This window comes from Bufo gargarizans, chromosome 2, assembly GCF_014858855.1.
Source record: "Bufo gargarizans isolate SCDJY-AF-19 chromosome 2, ASM1485885v1, whole genome shotgun sequence".
NCBI classification, from domain to species: domain Eukaryota; kingdom Metazoa; phylum Chordata; class Amphibia; order Anura; family Bufonidae; genus Bufo; species Bufo gargarizans.
The window spans coordinates 383236694-383257917 of NC_058081.1; the positions used below are offsets into that span (position 1 = coordinate 383236694).

Below are 21224 nucleotides of genomic sequence, written 5' to 3' on the forward strand. Positions count from 1 at the left end.
AAATACAGAACAAGCATGTTTAATGGGGATATCCAAGACTAATACAGACCACCCGTGGTGGTCATCATAGTTACCTGGTCCCTGCTGCTCAGTTCGGTCTCTGTTGCTCTGCCGGCGACCCTGAAATATACATTCATTGAAGGGGGAAGGGACATGACCACTGCAGCCAATCATATGCTGCAGTGGTGACATAGCATCAGGACTGTTCAGGTGACACAACAGGAGCAGGTCACTGCTGTGACCTGTGATTGGATGCAGTAAGAGGAAGAGCTGGCATCGGCAAGGACCAGGTAAGTATGATCACCACCATTGGTTGGCCACTCTGGATGGTCTGTACTCTTTATTAGTCTTTGATAACACCTTTAACTTCCACCTATTTACTTCTATGAGCTAAAAATGGTACCAATATTAATCCTTTGGACATTCTGTGTATAAAAAAAATGGAAATGTGAAGAAAACAATTTAAATGGATTGAGACTGTTTTTCCAATGAAAAAGAAACTGACAATACAAAAGTGTGAATGAGCCCTGAAAAATCATAATATTTTCAGTGCACAGAAGAGACCAATAGGTTGAATTCACACACTTAGTCTTAGGCCTCATGCACACGACCGTATGTGTTTTGTTGTGGATCTGCAAAAAAACAAAAAAAAACAAAAATGACGTCCGTATGGCATGGAGTATGAGTATACAAAACACAAATGTTAAAAACAGTTACCGGTCAAATCAAAATGATCTTTTATATAAATAATGAATACTTAGGTTAGGTGAGGTGTAGTATCTCCATACAGCCTGGAGATGTCACTGTTGTAATAAATGTTCTTGGAGGAAATGTGAGGCTCAGGTATAGTGCGACACTGAATTTGAAAAATTTAAGAAAAAAAATTCTACTAGCCTAATGCTAAATTTATTTTAAGTATTTTTCCTTTTTTAACTTAATGGATTACCATTCAGAAGACATTAGGGCCCAGCATGGATCAGAAATGCAAAAGCAGCATTTCTTTACTGCGCAGGGAAGAATGAGGAGGTTAAAAAACACACGAGACCTGAATGGGTCCTCAAACCAGGTAGCACCACATCCATTGCTCCACTGCCACTACCAATACCACTCCCACTAAACAGTGACTAATATTACCGTACTATTACGGAACAAACCAATGTACAATTGTGGCCAAAAGTTTTGAGAATTACACAAATATTAGTTTTCACTAAGTTTGCTGCTAAACTGCTTTTAGATCTTTGTTTCTGTGATGTAGTGAAATATAATTACACGCACTTCATACGCTTCAAAGGCTTTTATCGACAATTACATGACATTTATGCAAAGAGTCAGTATTTGCAGTGTTGGCCCTTCTTTTTCAGGACCTCTGCAATTCGACTGGGCATGCTCTCAATCAACTTCTGGGCAAATTCCTGACTGATAGCAACCCATTCTTTCATAATCACTTCTTGGAGTTTGTCAGAATTAGTGGGTTTTTGTTTGTCCACCCGCCTCTTGAGGATTGACCACAAGTTCTCAATGGGATTAAGATCTGGGGAGTTTCCAGGCCATGCACCCAAAATGTCAACGTTTTGGTCCCCGAGCCACTTAGTTATCACTTTTGCCTTATGGCACTGTGCTCCATCGTGCTGGAAAATGCATTGTTCTTCACCAAACTGTTGTTGGATTGTTGGAAGAAGTTGCTGTTGGAGGGTGTTTTGATACCATTCTTTATTCGTGTTTTGGGGCAAAATTGTGAGTGAGCCCACTCCCTTGGATGAGAAGCAACCCCACACATGAATGCTCTCAGGATGCTTTACTGTTGGCATGACACAGGACTGATGGTAGCGCTCACCTTTTCTTCTCCGGACAAGCCTTTTTCCTGATGCCCCAAACAATCGAAAAGAGGCTTCATCGGAGAATATGACTTTGCCCCAGTCCTCAGCAGTCTATTCACCATATTTTCTGCAGAAGATCTATCTGTCCCTGCATAGGCGTGCGCACGGGGTGTGCCTGGGCACACTCTAATAGGTTCGTCACCTCCATGCGCACTGCCCCCCAGCCTATTTCCCTGTCTGTTTTGCTGGCTGCCGCCGCCCGCCGCGCTGTCAATTCATTTACAATATCTGGCTGTGGGCGGCCGGCGGGCGGTAGCTAGTATTCAAATAGGGGGCGGAGTCCCGGACCCGGCGGAGGCAGAGAGGGAGTGCGTGCTGTGAGTTGACGTTGACGTCACGTCACGCTGCATCTGAATAGTAGTACCCTGCCTGCGCGCCTGGCCGTCTGCTAGCTGGTGAGGTGAGGGCTGGGTATATAAAAAAAAGTAGTATGTACCCCCCCCCCGTCCCACAGTGCTACGAATCCTCTGTTGTCGCCTGTATTATCCTGATACCCCTCAGTTATATAATATATCTGAGGGGTATCAGGGTAAATCATACAGGGGATAATATAACTAGGGGTATCAGGGTACATAAGGGGAAATATAACTGAGGAGGGCTAGGCTACTATCAGACATTATACAGGGGTAATATAACTTATCTTACCCCTCACCCCTGTATTATGTCCCTGATAGCCCTCCTCACTTGTATTACCCCTGTATAATGTACCCTGATAGATACCCCTTAGTTATATTACCCCCTGTATAATGTACCCTGATACCCCTCAGTTATATAATATAACTGAGGGGTGTCAGGTTAAATTATACAGGGCGGGGTAATATAACTAAGGGGTATCAGTGTACATTATTATACAGGGGGTAATATAACTAAGGGGTATCAGGGGACATTATTATACAGGGGTAATATAACTTAGGAGGGCTATCAGGGGACATTATACAGAGGAAATAAAACTTATATTACCCCTGTATAATGTCCTTGATAGCCCTCCTCAGTTATATTACCCCTGTATAGTGTACCCTGATACCCCTTAGTTATATTACCCCCTGTATAATTTACCCTGATACCCCTCAGTTATATTACCCCTGTATAAAGTCCCCTGATAGCCCTCCTCAGTCATATGTCATCCACAGATCCCCCATAACAGTGTGTCATCCACAGGTCCCCCATAACAGTGTGTCATCCACAGGTCCCCCATAACAGTGTGTCATCCACATGTCCCCCATAACAGTGTGTCATCCACATGTCTCCCATAACAGTGTGTCATCCACAGATCCCCCATAACAGTGTGTCATCCACAGGTCCCCCATAACAGTGTGTCATCCACAGGTCCCCCATAACAGTGTGTCATCCATAGGTCCCCCATAACAGTGTGTCATTCACAGATCCCCCATAAAAATGTGTCATTCACAGATCTCCCATAAAAATGTGTCATTCACAGATCCCCCATAAAAGTGTCATCCACAGATCCCCCAAAACAATGTGTCATACACAGATCCCCCATAAGTGTGTCATACACAGATCCCCCATAACACTGTGTCATCCACATATCCCCCATAACAGGGCACCTGCGCACTATGGAGAGACTGAAAGGAGGGGAAGATCCACGGAAGCAAGCAATGGACGGCACAGCAGAAGACTGAATAGCTTCTTTTGTAAGTAAATTATTTTATTATAGTGCTGAAACTGCTTTAAACTCTAAAGAAAAGTTTTGGAGAGTGTTTCTCTCTTTCTCAGGTATGAATAAATACCGAGGAAGAAAGGAAAACTCTTGAAAGCTTGTCTTTTAAGTATTAGGATAGTACAATAAAAAGGTACCCCTGCATACCGCAATACTCTCCTATTTTGTAATCTTATTTATATATACTTATTTAGTTTTTTTCAGTAGTATGATTATATGGTGGAAATTATTAGTGCCCCCCGTCCCCATTTTTGACTGTGGTATATTATGTGCCCCCCCCCCATATATTGTTCCTAGGTGCAGAGGCGGAGTCACGGCAATGCTAGGGTGAGGCCCAGCCTGTGTGTATATGTGTGTGTGTGTATATAATTATATATATACAGTGTGTGTATATATATATATATATATATATATATATACACACACACACACACATATATACATACATACATAAATACACAAATACACACGTGCGCGGGGCGTGTGTTTTTGTGCTTTAGGGTGCACACCCTAATGCAATAGGCTGCGCACGCCTATGTGTCCCTGATGTTTTTTTGGAGAGAAGTGGCTTCTTTGCTGCCCTTCTTGACACCAGGCCATCTTCCAAAAGTCTTTGCCTCACTGTGCATGCAGATGCGCTCACACCTGCCTGCTCCTATTCCTGAGCAAGTTCTGCACTGGTGGCACTCCGATCCCGCAGCTGAATCCTCTTTAGGAGACGATCCTGGCGCTTGCTGGACTTTCTTGGATGCCCTGAAGCCTTCTTAACAAGAATTGAACCTCTTTCCTTGAAGTTCTTGATGATCCTATAAATTTTTGATTGAGGTGCAATCTTAGTAGCCACAATATCCTTGCCTGTGAAGCCATTTTTATGCAACGCAATGATGGCTGCACGTGTTTCTTTGCAGGTCACCATGGTTGACAATGGAAGAACATCGATTTCAAGCATCACCCTCCTTTTAACAGGTCAAGTCTGCCATTTTAACCCAATCAGCCTGACATAATGATCTCCAGCCTTGTGCTCGTCAACATTCTCACCTGAGTTAACAAGACGATTACTGAATTGATCTCAGCAGGTCCTTTAATGACAGCAATGAAATGCAGTGGAAAGTTTTTTTGGGGGATTAAGTTAATTTTCATGGCAAAGAAGGACTATGCAATTCATCCGATAACTCTTCATAACATTCTGGAGTATATGCAAATTGCTATTATAAAAACTTAAGCAGCAACTTTTCCAATTTCCAATATTTATTTAATTCTCAAAACTTTTGGCCACGACTGTATAGTTGGAATTGTTTCCTTCTTTCTGCACTTACAGTTCAGTTTACTGTTCAATTTCTTTAATATTCAGGATAGGTCAGTTTTGGGATAAATGTGTGTCTTGGGGATGCAGTGATACTCCTTAGGCTGAGTTCATATACCTGTTATGTTTCTGTTCTGATTATCAGAAGAACAGAAAAATAAAGGGGGAAAAAAAATGGATCCTGTAAAAAACGGATCCTGAGCATCAGTTCTAGGGTTGTCACGATACCTAAAATTTGATTCGATTTCGATACCATAAAAAAGGATTGCGATACTCGATGCCATGCGAAAAAATAAAACACCAAAAAAGCTATGTGCATTCCATATTTTATGGAACGTCTGGCCCATAATAGAACAGTCCTATCTTATTTTTTGGGAGGACAAGGTGAATAAAAATTGTGCGGTTTAGATATTTTTTTTTTTCTGTTGCAGAGTACCCCATAGGAAATATTTTTTACTATTTTAATAGTTTACACTTTTTCAGGCATGGCAATATGTAATATTATTTTTTATTGTTTGCAAATTTTATATGTAAAATTGGGAAAGGGGGAGATTTAAATTTTAGTATTTTGGTGTTTTTTTTACTTTTTTATTTTTTACTTTTTATTTACTATTAGCCCCCTTAGGGGCTAGAAACCTTGTCCTATTCCCCCTAATAAAGAACTATTAGGTTGAATAGGACTTCACACTCTCCCTGCTGCCCTGTGCATAGTACACACAGCAGTAGGGAGCTTACCATGGCAGCAAGGGCTTCAGTAGCATCCTGGCTGCCATGGTAACCAATCGGAGCCCCGTGATTACACTGCTGGGACTCCATTTCCACCAATAAAGAGGAGGGAGGGAACCCTGTGGGCACTGCCACCAATGAATATAACAATGGGGGGAGGTGCGCCTGTGGCCACTGCGCCACCAGTGATACGAATACTGGGGGGAGGGCGCACTGCGCCACCAATGGTTATAATTTATAATACTGGGGGAGGGGGCGCACGATGCGCCACCTATGAATGTAATTAACACATTAATTCAAGTATAGGAGGCAGCAGTTGCCAACAGCGGTATCACAGACCTGGCACCTGGCCTCAATAACAGGGCATGCAATCCGCTGAACCATGGTAATTAACCCCTCAGGTATGGCACTGCCAACAATGAAGAGGGGGGTACCCTGTGTTGCACCTGAGGGGTTAATTGCCGCTGTTCGGCAGATCGCATGCCCTGTTATTGAGGCCAGGTGCCGGGTCTGTGATACTGCCGCCGCCACCCGCTGCATATACTTGAATTAATGTGTTTTACATTCATTGGTGGCACACTGGTCACAGCCCCTCCCCTCCTTGCTATCTTACCATTGGTGGCAGCGGCAGCCACGTCACAGTGGGGAGGGAGGAACTCCCTTCTTCTCCACTGTGCTAGTAAAGAGAACATGGCGCCCGCTGAGAGCAGCGGGTGCCATGTTCTCTAAGTGATACTAGGCTGCACAGCCTAGTATCGTTAAATAGTAAGACCCGGTATTGTATTGATCTAAAAGTATCAATTGGGTATTGATAATTTAATACCTATTGCAACCTTAATCCGTTATGCAATGTGAAAAATAATGGTGATGTGAACTCACCCTTACTGTAGTTTTTACTTATGTTCCCAGCAACCATGGGGATTGTAGGGCGGGGGCACTTAACCCCTTATGGACCGGGCTCATTTTCACCTTAAGGACCAGGCCATTTTTTGCAAATCTGACCAGTGTCACTTTATGTGGTGATAACTTTAAAACGCTTTGACTTAGGCTACTTTCACACTAGCGTTCGATCGGATCCGTTCTGAACGGATCCGCTCATATTATTGCAGACGGTGGCTCCGTTCAGAACGGATCCGTCTGCATTATAACTTAGAAAAATTTTCTAAGTGTGAAAGTAGCCTGAGCGGATCCGTTCAGACTTTACATTGAAAGTCAATGGGGGACGGATCCGCTTGAAGATTGAGCCATATGGTGTCATCTTCAAGCGGATCCGTCCCCATTGACTTCCATTATAAGTCGGAACGGATCCGCTCGCCTCCGCACGGCCAGGCGGACACCCGAACGCTGCTTGCAGCGTTCAGGTGTCCGCTTACTGAGCGGAGCGGAGGCTGAGCGCTGGCAGACGGATGCATTCTCAGTGGATCCGCCTCCACTGAGAATGTATTAGGGCCAGACGGCTGCGTTCAGGGCCGATTGTGAGCCCCTTCAAACGGAGCTCACGAGCGGACACCTGAATGCAGGTGTGAAAGGAGCCTTATACAGGCTATTCTGAGATTGTTTTTTCATCACATATTGTACTTCATGACACTGGTAAAATGAAGTTAAATTATTATTTTTTTATTTATAAAAAAATACTAAATTTACCACAAATGTTGAAAAATTTCTACTTCTACTTCTACAATACATAGTAATACCTCCAAAAATAGTTATTACTTTACATTCCCCATATATCTACTTCATGTTTGGGTCATTTTGGGAATGCCATTTTAGTTTTTGGGGACGTTACAAGGCTTAGAAGTCTAGAAGCAAATCTTGAAAATATTCAGAAATTTTCAAAAACCCAATTTTTAGGGACCAGTTCAGGTCTGGTCACTTTATGAGGCTTACATAATAGAAACCAACCAAAAATGACCCCATTCTAGAAACTACACCGTCAAGGTATTCAAAAATGATCTTACAAACATTGTTAACCCTTTAGGTGTTACACAAGAGTTAATGGGAAATGGAGATAACATTTCAGAATTTAGATTTTTTTTTGGGGGGGGTGGAATTTTCCATTTTAATCCATTTTTTCCAGTTACAAAGCAAGGGTTAACAGCCAAACAAAACGCTATATTTATTGCGCTGATTCTGTAGTTTGCAGAAACACCCCATATATGGCCGTAAACTACTGAACGGGCACACGGTAGGGCATAGAGGGAAAAGCGCGCCGTGTGGTTTTTAGAAGGTGGATTTTGCTGGACTGGTTTATTTACACCATGTCCCATTTGAAACCCCCCTGATGCACCCCTAGAGTATAAACTTCATAAAAGTGACCCAATCTAAGAAACTACACCTCCTGAAGGTATTCAAAACCGATTTTACTAACTTTGTTAACCCTTTAGGTGTTGCACAAGAGTTATTGGCAAATAGAGATGAAATTTGAGAATTACAATTTTTGGGCAAATTTTCCATTTTAATCCAATTTTTCCAGTAACAAAGCAACACCATGTCCCATTTGAAGCCCCCCTGATGCACCCCTAGAGTAGAAACTCCATAAAAGTGACCCCATTTTGGAAACTACTGGATAAGGTGGCAGTCTTGTTGGGACTATTTTTAGGGTACATATGATTTTTGGTTTATTTATATATTACATTTTTGTGAGGCAAGGTTACCAAAAATAGAAATTTAGAAATTTCATCTCCATTTGCCATAAACTGTTGAGGAACACCTAAAGGGTTAATAAAGTTAGTAAAATCAGTTTTGAATACCTTGAGGGGTGTAGTTTCTTAGATGGGGTGGCTTTTATGGAGTTTCTATTCTAGGGGGTGTATCAGGGGGGCTTCAAATGGGACATGGTGCCCCCAAAAAAATAAAGGCCATCAAAATCTGCCTTCCAGAAATCATGCGGCGTTCCTTTCCTTCTGCGCCCTGCCGTTTGGTCACACAGGAGTTTACGACCACATATGGGGTGTTTCCTTAAACTGCAGAATTGGGGTAATAAATATTAAGTTTTATTCGGCTGTTAACCCTTGCTTTGTTACTGGAAAAACACGGATTAAAATAGAAAATTTGCCCAAAAATTGCTGTTTTGGCACCGTTTTTATTTAATGACCGTGTTCATCTGAGGGGTTAGGTCATGGGGTATTTTTATACGGCAGATTCTTACGGACACGGCGATACCTAATCTGTCTCCTTTTTTCATTTATTTAAGTTTTACACTATATTATCTTTTTATAAACAAAAAAAATACATTTTAGTATCTCCATAGTCTGAGTCTTTTTTGTTTTTTTTTGCCGATTATCTTAGGTAGGTGCTCATTTTTTGCGGGATGAGAGGACGGTTTTATTGGCACTATTTTGGGGGGCATATGACTTTTTGATCGCTTGCTATTACAATTTTTATGATGTAAGGTGACAAAAAAATACATATTTTTTTATATATTTTTTACAGTGTTTATCTGAGGGGTTAGGTCATGGGTCATGGGGTATTTTTATAGAGCAGATTTTTAAGGACGTGGCAATACCTAATATGTCTTCTTTTTTATTTATTTTAGTTTTACTAAATAATATTTTTGAAAAAAAAAGTTTTTGGGGTTTTATTGTCTCAAGTCTGAGAACCATAGTTTTTTATCCTATTGTCAATGACAAAATTGGGGAAGGGGAATATAAATGTAGTACTCCATGGAAGTGTGGTACTCCCTGAAGTAACCAATAATGCTGAGGCCCGGATGATCCTGGAGTGGGGTCTGGTAGAGGACGTCCCCACTCCAGTAATGCCTGACACTAGGTTTTTTGACTAGGCCCATGTGCAGCACAAGGCCCCAAAATGAGTCCAGCCACCGGCCCTAGCCAAAAAGGAGCCCCGTGTTGAGCAACGAACTGTTGGACGTACAAGTTAGTTTGCTCCACTATCAGATTTACAAAGTGGTCACGGAAAAAAAGACTAAAGTAGTCCTATTCAGTGAAGCCCACTGTGGAAATCTGGATTCCTGGTTGGCCTACAAAATCAGGAATCGCGGGCTCAAAATGCTCTGGGGTACACCAGATAAGTTCATTAGCAGGGGGCTCAGGTGGACTGATCTGGTGGGCCGGAAAACTAGTACGAGCCCCAGAGCTGCTCGCACTAGTGTGGGCCACAGGGTCCCTAGCATGGCGGTCCCCTTGCTCCACCTGGCAGCGTCTCTGCCACCTTGGGGGCTCATCATCGCTAGATGATGATGAGGACGCGAATGACAAAAGGAAAGTGGGGTCATCCTCATCCTCAGTGGGACTCTCTGACTCAGAGGCAAGCTGGGCGTCTCCTCAGCCGAGAACATCCGGCGGGCCATAGGGGAGTGTGCGTGTGTGTGTGCATGCGTGTTAAACTTTATTTGGTGTGCGTGTGTGTGGGGGCACGGGTGTTCACGGACTTACCCTAAACCTAACAGACAAAAAAATAAATAAATAAAAAGCCAAAAAAAATTGGAAAAATAAATAAAAATTCTAACTCGCTGATCAACCGTTCGAAGTTGATCAGCGGTGGGGTGTGCAATGCGCTAACAGTGGTCGGACGCTAAGAGTACACCGCTAAGAGTCAACGTATGCAGAAAAAAAAACTGCTTGCGCCCCAAAAAAAGTTGTGGTGGGAGCGCTGCAGTAACTTGAATGACCCGCCGGCCCCAGCTGACTGATGTCATCATCACCTCTCAGGATCGCAGGATGGTGATGGTGATCACCACCATCCTGTTCCAGGTTATCGGGTCCCCAGAGACCCGAATAACCCGGAAATGCAGCAAACCGCAGGTCTTAATTGACCTGCGCTTTGCTACGATCGCCGAGACCCCCCCAGCGCATTGTGCCTGCTCAATGATTTGAGCAGGAACCCACTTCCGATCACCGCCCGCCACGGTGATCGGAACTACACATGACGTACCGGTACGTGTCCTTAAGTATCGGGACATCATGCCGTATACGTCATGTGTCCGACACAGGTTAAGGGGATTCTGTCACCAGATTTAACCCTATTAAGCTAGCAGACATTAGCGATGTGCTAATGTCAGCTAAACCTAACTAGCCTATTCCTACTTTTATCTATGCCCCGGTTACGCCAGAAATGTAAGATTTATAATATGCTAATTAGCCTCTAGGAGCAGGGGTGGAGTTGTTCCTGCTCCTAGAGGCTCCATTCTCCCACCTTTGTCGCCTCCCTCCAAGTCCTGATTGACGGGGCCAGGCTGTGCTCGCATCTGTCTGCCAGCTCTGTGCTCTGGTGAAATCTCACGCCATTCAGCACATCGCTAATGTCAGCTAACTTAATAGGATTAAATCTGGTGAAAGAAGCCATTTAACGTCTGGCTGCAGTTACAGCTTCCCTTAGGTAAAGAGGAAGAGATGTTGCCACAGCCGGAAATAGATTTTATACTTATTTACTAAGAAAGACTGGAACAAACCAAATCATTCACACATTAAATGTAAATCACTATAAATTGTGACTCGCAGGGGTCAGCACAAGCCAAAAGTAATATCTCTGCCAAAGCGCCATATTGCCTAAGTGCTTGGCAGTTAGTCATGGCAGTTAGAGAGGGCAGGAGACGTGTACTATTACAGTTAGAGAGGCAGGAGACGTGTACTACTCAAACAAAGTTACACACAGCACAGGTATGTTACAATATTGTTTCACCCAAGTTCTTGCTACATTTCTCATTGCTATGGCTGTCTACCTTCAAAATTAACCACACCTTCCAACCACTGTCCTTTCTCTCTACATCAGCCCCTCCTTCCTTCCCTCACCCTTGTTCAGTTCCCATACACTTTATACCCTCATACATTACCCTGAACCATCTTCCTCCATGGTGCAGCATAAAAAAACACCAATATAAATCTTTCAACCTCTTGCTGTCTCTTTCTGTTCTCCTGCTACTAGCTGCAGGGGATATTTAATCGAATCCAGCCCCTCCCTCTGTTGCTAACTTCAACTTCTCCTCTGACATACACAGAAACCTTATTAACCACCTCAGCTCCCCTAGATTAAACCCCCTTAATGACCAGACCACGTTTTACAATTCTACACTATACTACTTTCACCGTTTATTGCTCGGGCATACAACTTACCACCTAAATGAATTTTACCTCCTTTTCTTCTCATTAATAGAGCTTTCATTTGGTGGTATTTCATTGCTGCTGACATTTTTACTTTTTTTGTTATTAATCAAAATTTACCAAATTATTTGCAAAAAAATGACATTTTTCACTTTCAGTTGTAAAATTTTTCAAATAAAACTACATTTCTATATACATTTTTCTCAAAATTTATTATTCTACATGTCTTTGATAAGAAAAAATGCAATAAGTGTATATTTATTGGCTTGTGCAAAAGTTATAGCGTTTACAAACTATGGTACAAAAATGTGAATTTCCGCATTTTGAAGCAGCTCTGACTTTCTGAGCACCTGTCATATTTCCTGAGGTTCTACAATGCCCAGACAGTAGAAACACCCCACAAATGACCCCATTTCGGAAAGAAGACACCCTAAAGTATTCGCAGATGGGCATAGTGAGTTCATAGAAGTTTTAATTTTTTTGTCACAAGTTAGCGGAAAATGATGATTTTAGAGAGATATTTCTCTCACCCAGCATGGGTATATGTAAAAAGACACCCCAAAACACATTGCCCTACTTCTTCTGAGTATGGCGATACCACATGTGTGACACTTTTTTGCAGCCTAGGTGGGCGAAGGGGCCCAAATTCTAAAGAGCACCTTTAGAATTTCACAGGGCATTTATTTGCACATTTGGATTTCAAACTACTTCTCACGCATTAGGGCCCCTAAAATGCCAGGCCAGAAAAAAGAAATCATTTTCCGCTAACTTGTGCCCAAAAAAAAATATTCTAGGAATTCTTTCCAAAATGGGGTCACTTGTAGGCTATTTATACTGCCCTGGCATTTTAGGGGCCCTAATGCGTGAGATGTAGTTTGAAATCAAAATGTGTAAAAAATGCCCTGTGAAATCCGAAAGGTGCTCTTTAGAATTTGGGCCCCTTTGCCCACCTAGGCTTCAAAAAAGTGTCACACGTGCGGTATCGCAGTACTCAGGAGAAGTTGGGCAATGTGTTTTGGGGTGTCTTTTTACATATACCCATGCTGGGTGAGAGAAATATCTCTCTAAAATGACAACTTTGTATTAAAAAATAGGAAAAGTTGACTTTTAGAGAGATATTTCTCTCACCCAGAATGGGTATATGTAAAAAGACACCCCAAAACACATTGCCCAACTTCTCCTGAGTACGGGGATACCACATGTATGACACTTTATTGCAGCCTAGGTGGGCAAAGGGGCCCAAATTCTAAAGAGCACCTTTAGGATTTCACAGGGCATTTTTTACACATTTGGATTTCAAACTACTTCTCACGCATTAGGGCCCCTAAAATGCCAGGGCAGTATAAATAGCCTACAAGTGACCCCATTTTGAAAATAATTCCTAGAATATTTTTTTTGGGGCACAAGTTAGCGGAAAATTATTTCTTTTTTCTGCCCTGGCATTTTAGGGGCCCTAATGCGTGAGAAGTAGTTTGAAAGCCAAATGTGCAAAAAATGCCCTGTGAAATCCTAAAGGTGATCTTTAGAATTTGGGACCCTTTGCCCACCTAGGCTGAAAAAAAGTGTCACACATGTGGTATCACCGTACTCAGAAGAAGTAGGGCAATGTGTTTTGGGGTGTCTTTTTACATATAGCCATGCTGGGTGAGAGAAATATCTCTCTAAAAGTCAACTTTTCCCATTTTTTTATACAAAGTTGTCATTTTAGAGAGATATTTCTCTCACCCAGCATGGGTATATGTAAAAAGACACCCCAAAACACATTGCCCAACTTCTCCTGAGTACGGCGATACCACATGTATGACACTTTATTGCAGCCTAGGTGGGCAATGGGGCCCAAATTCCTTTTAGGAGGGCATTTATAGACATTTGCATTCCAGACTTCTTCTCACGCTTTAGGGCCCCTAAAATGCCAGGGCAGTATAAATACCCCACATGTGACCCCATTTTGGAAAGAAGACACCCCATGGAATTCCATGAGGGGAATGGCGAGTTCATAGATTTATTTATTTTGGCACAAGTTAGCAGAATTTTATTTTTTCTCACAAAGTCTCCCTTTCCGCTAACTTGTGAAAAAAAGTTAAATCTTTCATGGACTCAATATGCCCATCAGCGAATACCTTGGGGTGTCTTCTTTCTAAAATGGGGTAATTTCTGGGGTGTTTGTACTGCCCTGGCATTTGAGGGTCTCCGCAATCATTACATGTATGGCCAGCTTTAGGAGTTTCTGCTATTCTCCTTATATTGAGCATACGGGTAATGAGATTTTTTTTTTTTCCGTTCAGCCTCTGGGCTGAAAGAAAAAATGAACGGCACAGATTTCTCCATTCGCATCATTCAATGTGGATGAAAGAATCTCTGCCAAAAAAAAGCAGGGGAAAGGCGTCTGCCAGGACATAGGAGCTCCGCCCAACATCCAAACCCACTCAGCTCGTATGCCCTGGCAAACCCGATTTCTCCATTCACATCAATCGATGTGGATTAATAATTGCTGGGATTTCTTTAAAAAAAAAAAATTTATATACAAAGTGTTTGCCAAAGCATATGAACACCGCCCCTCAGCTCATAAGCCTCGGCAAACGTATCTTTTTTACTGCAGAGGAGAAATCTTGTCTTGCAGCGCCGCATACACCGAGTTCTGTGTAATCTGACAGCAGCGCAATGCTTCTGTCAGAATGCAAATCAGTGCTGCAGCTGGTTCATCGGTGGGTCCACCTAGAAGGTAAAAAAAACAAAACAAACAACCAGGCCGCAACGCAATAAATTTATTAACATGAACTTTATAATAACAATTGAACAGAACATTAACTTTTATAAACGTTATTGAACTTTTGGAACAGAACATAAACTTTTTTGCTTTCAGTGATTTTTTTTTTGTTTTGCTTTTTTTACCTATATAGGACAAACCTCTCCTTCCCCATGGGACAATGTGTGAAGCGCAAATCGCCCAGAGATGTGGCGAAGTACATTATGCACTTTGTCCCAGGTGACCTCAACCTCATCGTCCGAACTTTGGGTCAGACTGCCACTGCTTTCTACAGGTTCGTATTCTGACCCGCTGGATTCGTCAGATGAGGGTTCCCATTCCTCATCCGACTGGGTCAGAAGCCTGTAGGCCTCTTCAGAAGAATACCCCTTACTTGCCATTTGGTCAACTAAATTTAGGGGGTATTCCCTGAGACTGCCCAAGAAAAAAAGCAAGCCTGTCTTACAAATGGGACGCCAGAGAAGTACCGGAAGCTGCTGCGATTGATAAAAAAATATTAAAACTGATTTTTATTTTTTATCGCCGCAGCGCTAGTAAAGTGATTGTGCAGTGATAAAAAAAATATATATATTTTTGTCACTGCGGCGTGATCGGGCAAACACTGCGTTTTGGGTGGAGGGCCAGCTAAGGTGACACTAATACTATTATAGATCTGACTGTGATCAGTTCTGATCACTTACAGATACTATAAAAGTACCAATGCTGATTAGCGATACGCTAATCAACGAATCAATGACTGCGTTGCGGTGGGCTGGGCGCTAACCAACGCTAACTACCTAACAAAGGGGCCTAAACTAACCTAAAACCTAACCGTCAATACTAGTGGAAAAAAAAAATTGACTTTACACTGATCACTTTTTTCCCTTTCACTAGTGATTGCCAGGGGTGATCAAGGGGTTAATTGGGGTGATCTGGGGCTAAATGTGTGGTGTTTGTGCACTTACAGTGATCTGTGGTGTGGTGTTAATTGGCTTGTGATTCGATTTTTTGAAAATCGCCAGCCTGCTAGCAATGATGATAGGCTGGCAGGCTGATGATGAACTCCTCCTGCGACTTTTGCCGGCCTGCAATGCGCATGCCGGCTCGTGAGATGACGCGCCCGAGCGTCAAGTAGGAATGAATCGACCACCTCCGGACCGCAATCCTGCGTTAGGCGGTCCAGAGGCGGTTAAAGGGCTTCTGTCACCCCACTAAAGTCTTTTTTTTGGGCTACTTATAATCCCTATACTGCTATATATCAATACATAATGTTATTAATCATTTTGGTTCAGTAGTTAATTAAAAAAAACTGACTTTTATCATATGCAAATTACCTGTCTACCAACAAGTAGGGCGGCTACTTGCTGGTAGCAGCCGCATCCTCCTTTCATAAAGATACCCCCTCCTGATGTTGATTGACAGGGCCAGCGAATGCACTCGTTCTCTGGCTGGCCCTGTCTGCATTCAAAATCTGGTGCTTGCACCGCACCTGTCTTCAGTCGGTGCAGGCGCACTAAGGGGAGGACGCTCGCTCGGCTGCTCCATCCTCAATGCGCCTGCGCCGATGACATCACATCTACACCTGACGCAGGCGCACTGAGGAAGGAGCGGCCAAGCTAGCGTCCTCCCCTCAGTGCGCCTGCGCCGACTGAAGACAGGTACGGTGCAGGCGCCAGATTTTGAATGCAGACAGGGCCAGCCAGAGAACAAGCGCGTTCGCTGGCCCTGTCAATCAACATGAGGAGGGGGCGTTTTTATGAAAGGAGGATGCGGCTGCTACCAGCAAATAGAGTCCCTACTTGCTGGTAGACAGGTAATTTGCATATGATAAAAGTCCGTTTTTTAAATTAACTACTGAACCAAAATGATTAATAACATTATGTATTGATATAACACACTATAGGGATTATAAGTAGACAAAAAAAGAAAGACTTTAGTGGGGTGACAGAAGCCCTTTAACCACCTCCGGACCGCCTAACGCAGATGTGCGGTCCGGAGGTGGCAGCCCTGCGCAGAGTCACGCATATATGCGTCATCTCGCGAGGGCCGGGATTTCCTGTGAACGCGCGCACACAGGCGCGCACGCTCACAGGAACGGAAGGTAAGCGAGTGGATCTCAAGCCTGCCAGCGGCGATCGCTCGCTGGCAGGCTGGAGATTCGAATTTTTTAACCCCTAACAGGTATATTAGACGCTGTTTTGATAACAGCGTCTAATATACCTCCTACCTGGTCCTCTGGTGGTCCCTTTTGTTAGGATCGAGCACCAGAGGACACAGGTAGGTCAGTAAAGTCGCACCAAACACTACACTACACTACACCCCCCCCCGTCACTTATTAACCCTTTATGAACCCCAGATCACCCATGATCCCCCCATATAAACTCCCTGATCACCCCCCTGTCATTGATCACCCCCCTGTCATTGATCACCCCCATGTAAGGCTCCATTCAGACGTCCGTATGATTTTTACGGATCCATGGATACATGGATCGGATCCGCAAAACACATGCGGACGTCTGAATGGAGCCTTACAGGGGGGGTGATCAATGACAGGCGGGTGATCACCCATATACACTCCCTGATCACCCCCTGTCATTGATCACCCCCCTGTAAGGCTCCATTCAGACGTCCGTATGATTTTTACGGATCCATGGATACATGGATCGGATCCGCAAAACACATGCGGACGTCTGAATGGAGCCTTACAGGGGGGTGATCAATGACAGGTGGGTGATCACCCATATACACTCCCTGATCACCCCCTGTCATTGATCACCCCCCTGTAAGGCTCCATTCAGACGTCCGCATGATTTTTACGGATCCATGGATACATGGATCGGATCTGCAAAACACATGCGGACGTCTGAATGGAGCCTTACAGGGGGGTGATCAATGACAGGCGGGTGATCACCCATATACACTCCCTGATCACCCCCTGTCATTGATAACCCCCCTGTAAGGCTCCATTCAGACGTCCGCATGTGTTTTGCTGATCCGATCCATGTATCCGTAAAAATTATACGGACGTCTGAATGGAGCCTTACAGGGGGGTGATCAATGACAGGGGGGTGATCAGGGAGTCTATATGGGTGATCACCCCCCTGTCATTGATCACCCCCCTGTCATTGATCACCCCCCTGTAAGGCTCCATTCAGACGTCCGCATGTGTTTTGCGGATCCGATCCATGGATCCGTAAAAATTATACGGACGTCTGAATGGAGCCTTACCAGGGGGGGTGATCAATGACAGGGGGGTGATCCGGGAGTCTATATGGGTGATCACCCCCCTGTCATTGATCACCCCCCTGTAAGGCTCCATTCAGACATTTTTTTGGCACAAGTTAGCGGTTAGTTTTTTGGGTGGGTCAGTCTTATGCTGCGAGTTTGTCATTCTCGGTTGCATCTAAGAGGGTGGAGGCTGTTGCCTTCTGGTTGCGCTTGCGGGGAATGGCGGATGTGTCAAAATGTTTTATGGTGCGGCAAGCTTTGAAGGGTTACCGTCGTGGCGCGTTGCGGAAGGATAGTCGTAGACCGGTTTCGTTTGGCGTGTTCCAGATGCTGTGGAAGGTGGCTGAGGCCGTTTGTGTGTCGGCGTATGAAGTGTGTTTGTTTAGGGCGGCTTTTGCGTTGGCCTTTTTCGGGGCTTTTCGTATATCGGAATTGGTTGCAGCTAGTCGCATGGGGGGTGGTGGTTTGTTGTGGGAGGATGTTTGGGTTGTGGACGGTGCTTTGAGATGTCTGCTCCGCAAGTCTAAGACTGATCAGGACGGTAAGGGTGTGGTATTGTGGCTTAGGCCGTTGTTGGGGTCAGTTTTTTGTCCCGTGCGTTGTGTGACGGAGTTTTTGGAGCTGCGTCCTGGCGGTTCAGGTGTGTTGCTGGTTCATAGGGATGGTTCACGGTTGTCGCGTTTCCAATTTGTGGCTGTCTTCAGAAAATGTTTGTCTGCCGCGGGTCTTCCTGCTGCGGATTTTGCGTCTCATTCATTCAGGATTGGGGCTGCGACTGAGGCTTCTAGGTGGGGCTTGGGGGAGGAGGTTATAAAGCGTATCGGGCGCTGGGAGTCCGGTTGTTTTCGGTCATATGTCAGGCCTCATCTGTTGTAGTGTTGCAGGAGAGATTTTTGTTTGTGTCTGTTCTTTCTTGTTTGGATTTTGCGGTGTTATTTTGACTATGTTTGTTTCTTTTGCAGGGGCGGTGCCTTGCTTGGCATGGATTTTCGGGCATTCGTATGTCTATTGGGGGGCCTTGCGAGCTGATGTGCGGCGGAACGGGCGTCAATTGGGTTTTCCAATGGAGGATTTGCTGGTCAGGTGGATTGGTTTGAGGGGGCTTCTCTGGGGGCGCGTTTTGCCCGAGATCCATACCAACGTGCTGTTAGATCGCCCGCCTGATATCTTAGTTCTCCATGCGGGGGGAAATGATTTGGGGGTTCGGCGGTCCCATGATGTGATACAGGATATTAAGTTGGACGTTTTGCGTTTGATGTCGGATTTTCCGGATTTGCTGGTGGTGTGGTCAGAGGTTGTTGCGAGGAGCAGTTGGCGGTTTGCCAGGTCGGTAGAGCGGCTCAATAAGGCGCGGGCCAAGTTGAACAAGGAGGTGGGACGTTTTGTTCGCAGACAGGGTGGTCTGGTGGTTCGACACCGGGAATTGGAGGCTGCTTCGCCTCAATTCTTGAGATCCGATGGTGTGCATCTTAACGATGTAGGGATTGATATGTGGGCGTTGGGCATTCAGGAGGGTCTGGAGACCGCCCTGAGGGTGTGGCGGGACGCCCACAGGTGAGGTGTCATCGGTGGTCGTCTGGTGGCTGATTGATATGGGATCCTGGGGGAGCAATACAATGGTTTAAGAGATGCAGGACATGTTGGAGCCTGTATCTCATGTGGATGGTGATTGCCGAGGAAGGGGCTCCTGCTTGGGCTAAAAGGCCTACAGGAGGAGATACATGGATACTTCAAGGATTTGGTGCCCTTGGGTCGGTGAGTGCGGCCAAGGGTAACCTTGAAGTATAAGGAGAGATGTTTAAGGAAGATACCGCTTGTTTGGGTTGCCCTCCAGGATCCTTGTTACGGTACAGTGGCTCATAAGGTTGAAGTATGTGTTAAAATGCTTGTTAGTATTATTGTTATTATTATTATTGTGTGTGTATAATAAAGTTGGCCGTAATTGTCATTTTACCAAACCAAGAAGGTTTCAGTGTGGTTATTGGATTGGTGGGGGTTTGGTAAGGCTAGCCGGAGGATAATTCTTCCATCCTAGTAAGTCATAATAGCAATGGAACGAGGCGCAGACATAGTGGAGTGCGTCTTGACTTAGGGGGAAGACCGCAGGCTAGGAAGGGGTTACTGGGAGGAAGTGTGTTGGGGGTGAGGTTCAGGTCAATGGGGAGGAGTAGCAATTTCGCGGGCAGTATATAGGTTGGGGGTGGAGTTTGTGAGGCAGTTGGCAGTGTTAGCTAGAGTGTTTCCCGCCCTCCCGCCCTTGTTTTTGAAAGGGGGGTATAAGTGACAACGGTGGACTGGTGGCTGATTGATATGGGATCCTGGGGGAGCAATACAATGGTTTAAGAGATGCAGGACATGTTGGAGCCTGTATCTCATGTGGATGGTGATTGCCGAGGATGGGGCTCCTGTTTGGGCTAAAAGGCCTACAGGAGGAGATACATGGATACTTCAAGGATTTGGTGCCCTTGGGTCGGTGAGTGCGGCCAAGGGTAACCTTGAAGTATAAGGAGAGATGTTTAAGGAAGATACCGCTTGTTTGGGTTGCCCTCCAGGATCCTTGTTACGGTACAGTGGCTCATAAGGTTGAAGTATGTGTTAAAATGCTTGTTAGTATTATTGTTATTATTATTATTGTGTGTGTATAATAAAGTTGGCCGTAATGGTCATTTTACCATACCAAGAAGGTTTCAGTGTGGTTATTGGATTGGTGGGGGTTTGGTAAGGCTAGCCGGAGGATAATTCTTCCATCCTAGTAAGTCATGGAATATTTAACAGCGCTCATTAACAACACGGTAGATAAATTTAATAAGGTATGGCAGCCTTGGGATACATTCTTTGATACTGCTGAATAGAATTCCCACCCCCTTTTCCTATGTCCACCCTCTTGTGTCTTCTCTTGTCCCTTATTCGTTAGTATTACAGTGTTAAATAACACGTTGGAGTATGTGAGGGCAGCGTCTGCCCAGCTATTTTGTTATTTTCCCGGTTACCGGGTTAAGTACAAATTGATATTGATAGATTGAGATTGATGTGATGCGCGTATTGATGCTTTATTTGCATTGTCAATTCTGTCACATTTTTTGATCATTTGATTGTCATAAGATTACATAAGAAAATGTGCATGTTTTCGTTTATTCTTGTACAATTCTTCAATAAAAAGACAATTATATGCAGCCTAAGGCCTCATTCACACATACGTGGATTTTCACAGACCACGGTCCGTGAAAACTTGGCCTGCCGTCCTGCAGAGTGCACAAGTGCACGGCGTCATTGGTTGCTATGACTCCCTGCGCTTCATGCCGCCGGCGCTGTACAGTAATACACTTGTATGATCTATACCAGTGTATTTACTGTACAGCGGCGGCGGCACGAAGTGCATGGCGTCATAGCAACAAATGACGCCGTGCGCTCGTACACTCAGCAGGCTGGGTTTTCACAGATCGTGGTCCGTGAAACTCCACGTATGTGTGAATGAGGCCTAACAATGATACATACCTAAACCTATTAAGCCTCATTTCCACGCCAGTGTTACACGTACGTATTCTCCAGGGACAGCACATATACCCATTCTTTTTAATGTGTGTATTCACACGTCCGTTCTTTTTGC

At 44.4% G+C, this 21224-nt stretch overlaps 1 protein-coding gene across 2 annotated transcripts in view; it reads right to left on the reverse strand.

Moving 5' to 3' along the window:
* Positions 1-21224, reverse strand: part of LOC122928194 (solute carrier family 22 member 4-like) — a 355141-nt gene that overhangs the window by 227023 nt on the left and 106894 nt on the right. The gene's annotated exons all lie outside the window — the stretch shown is intronic.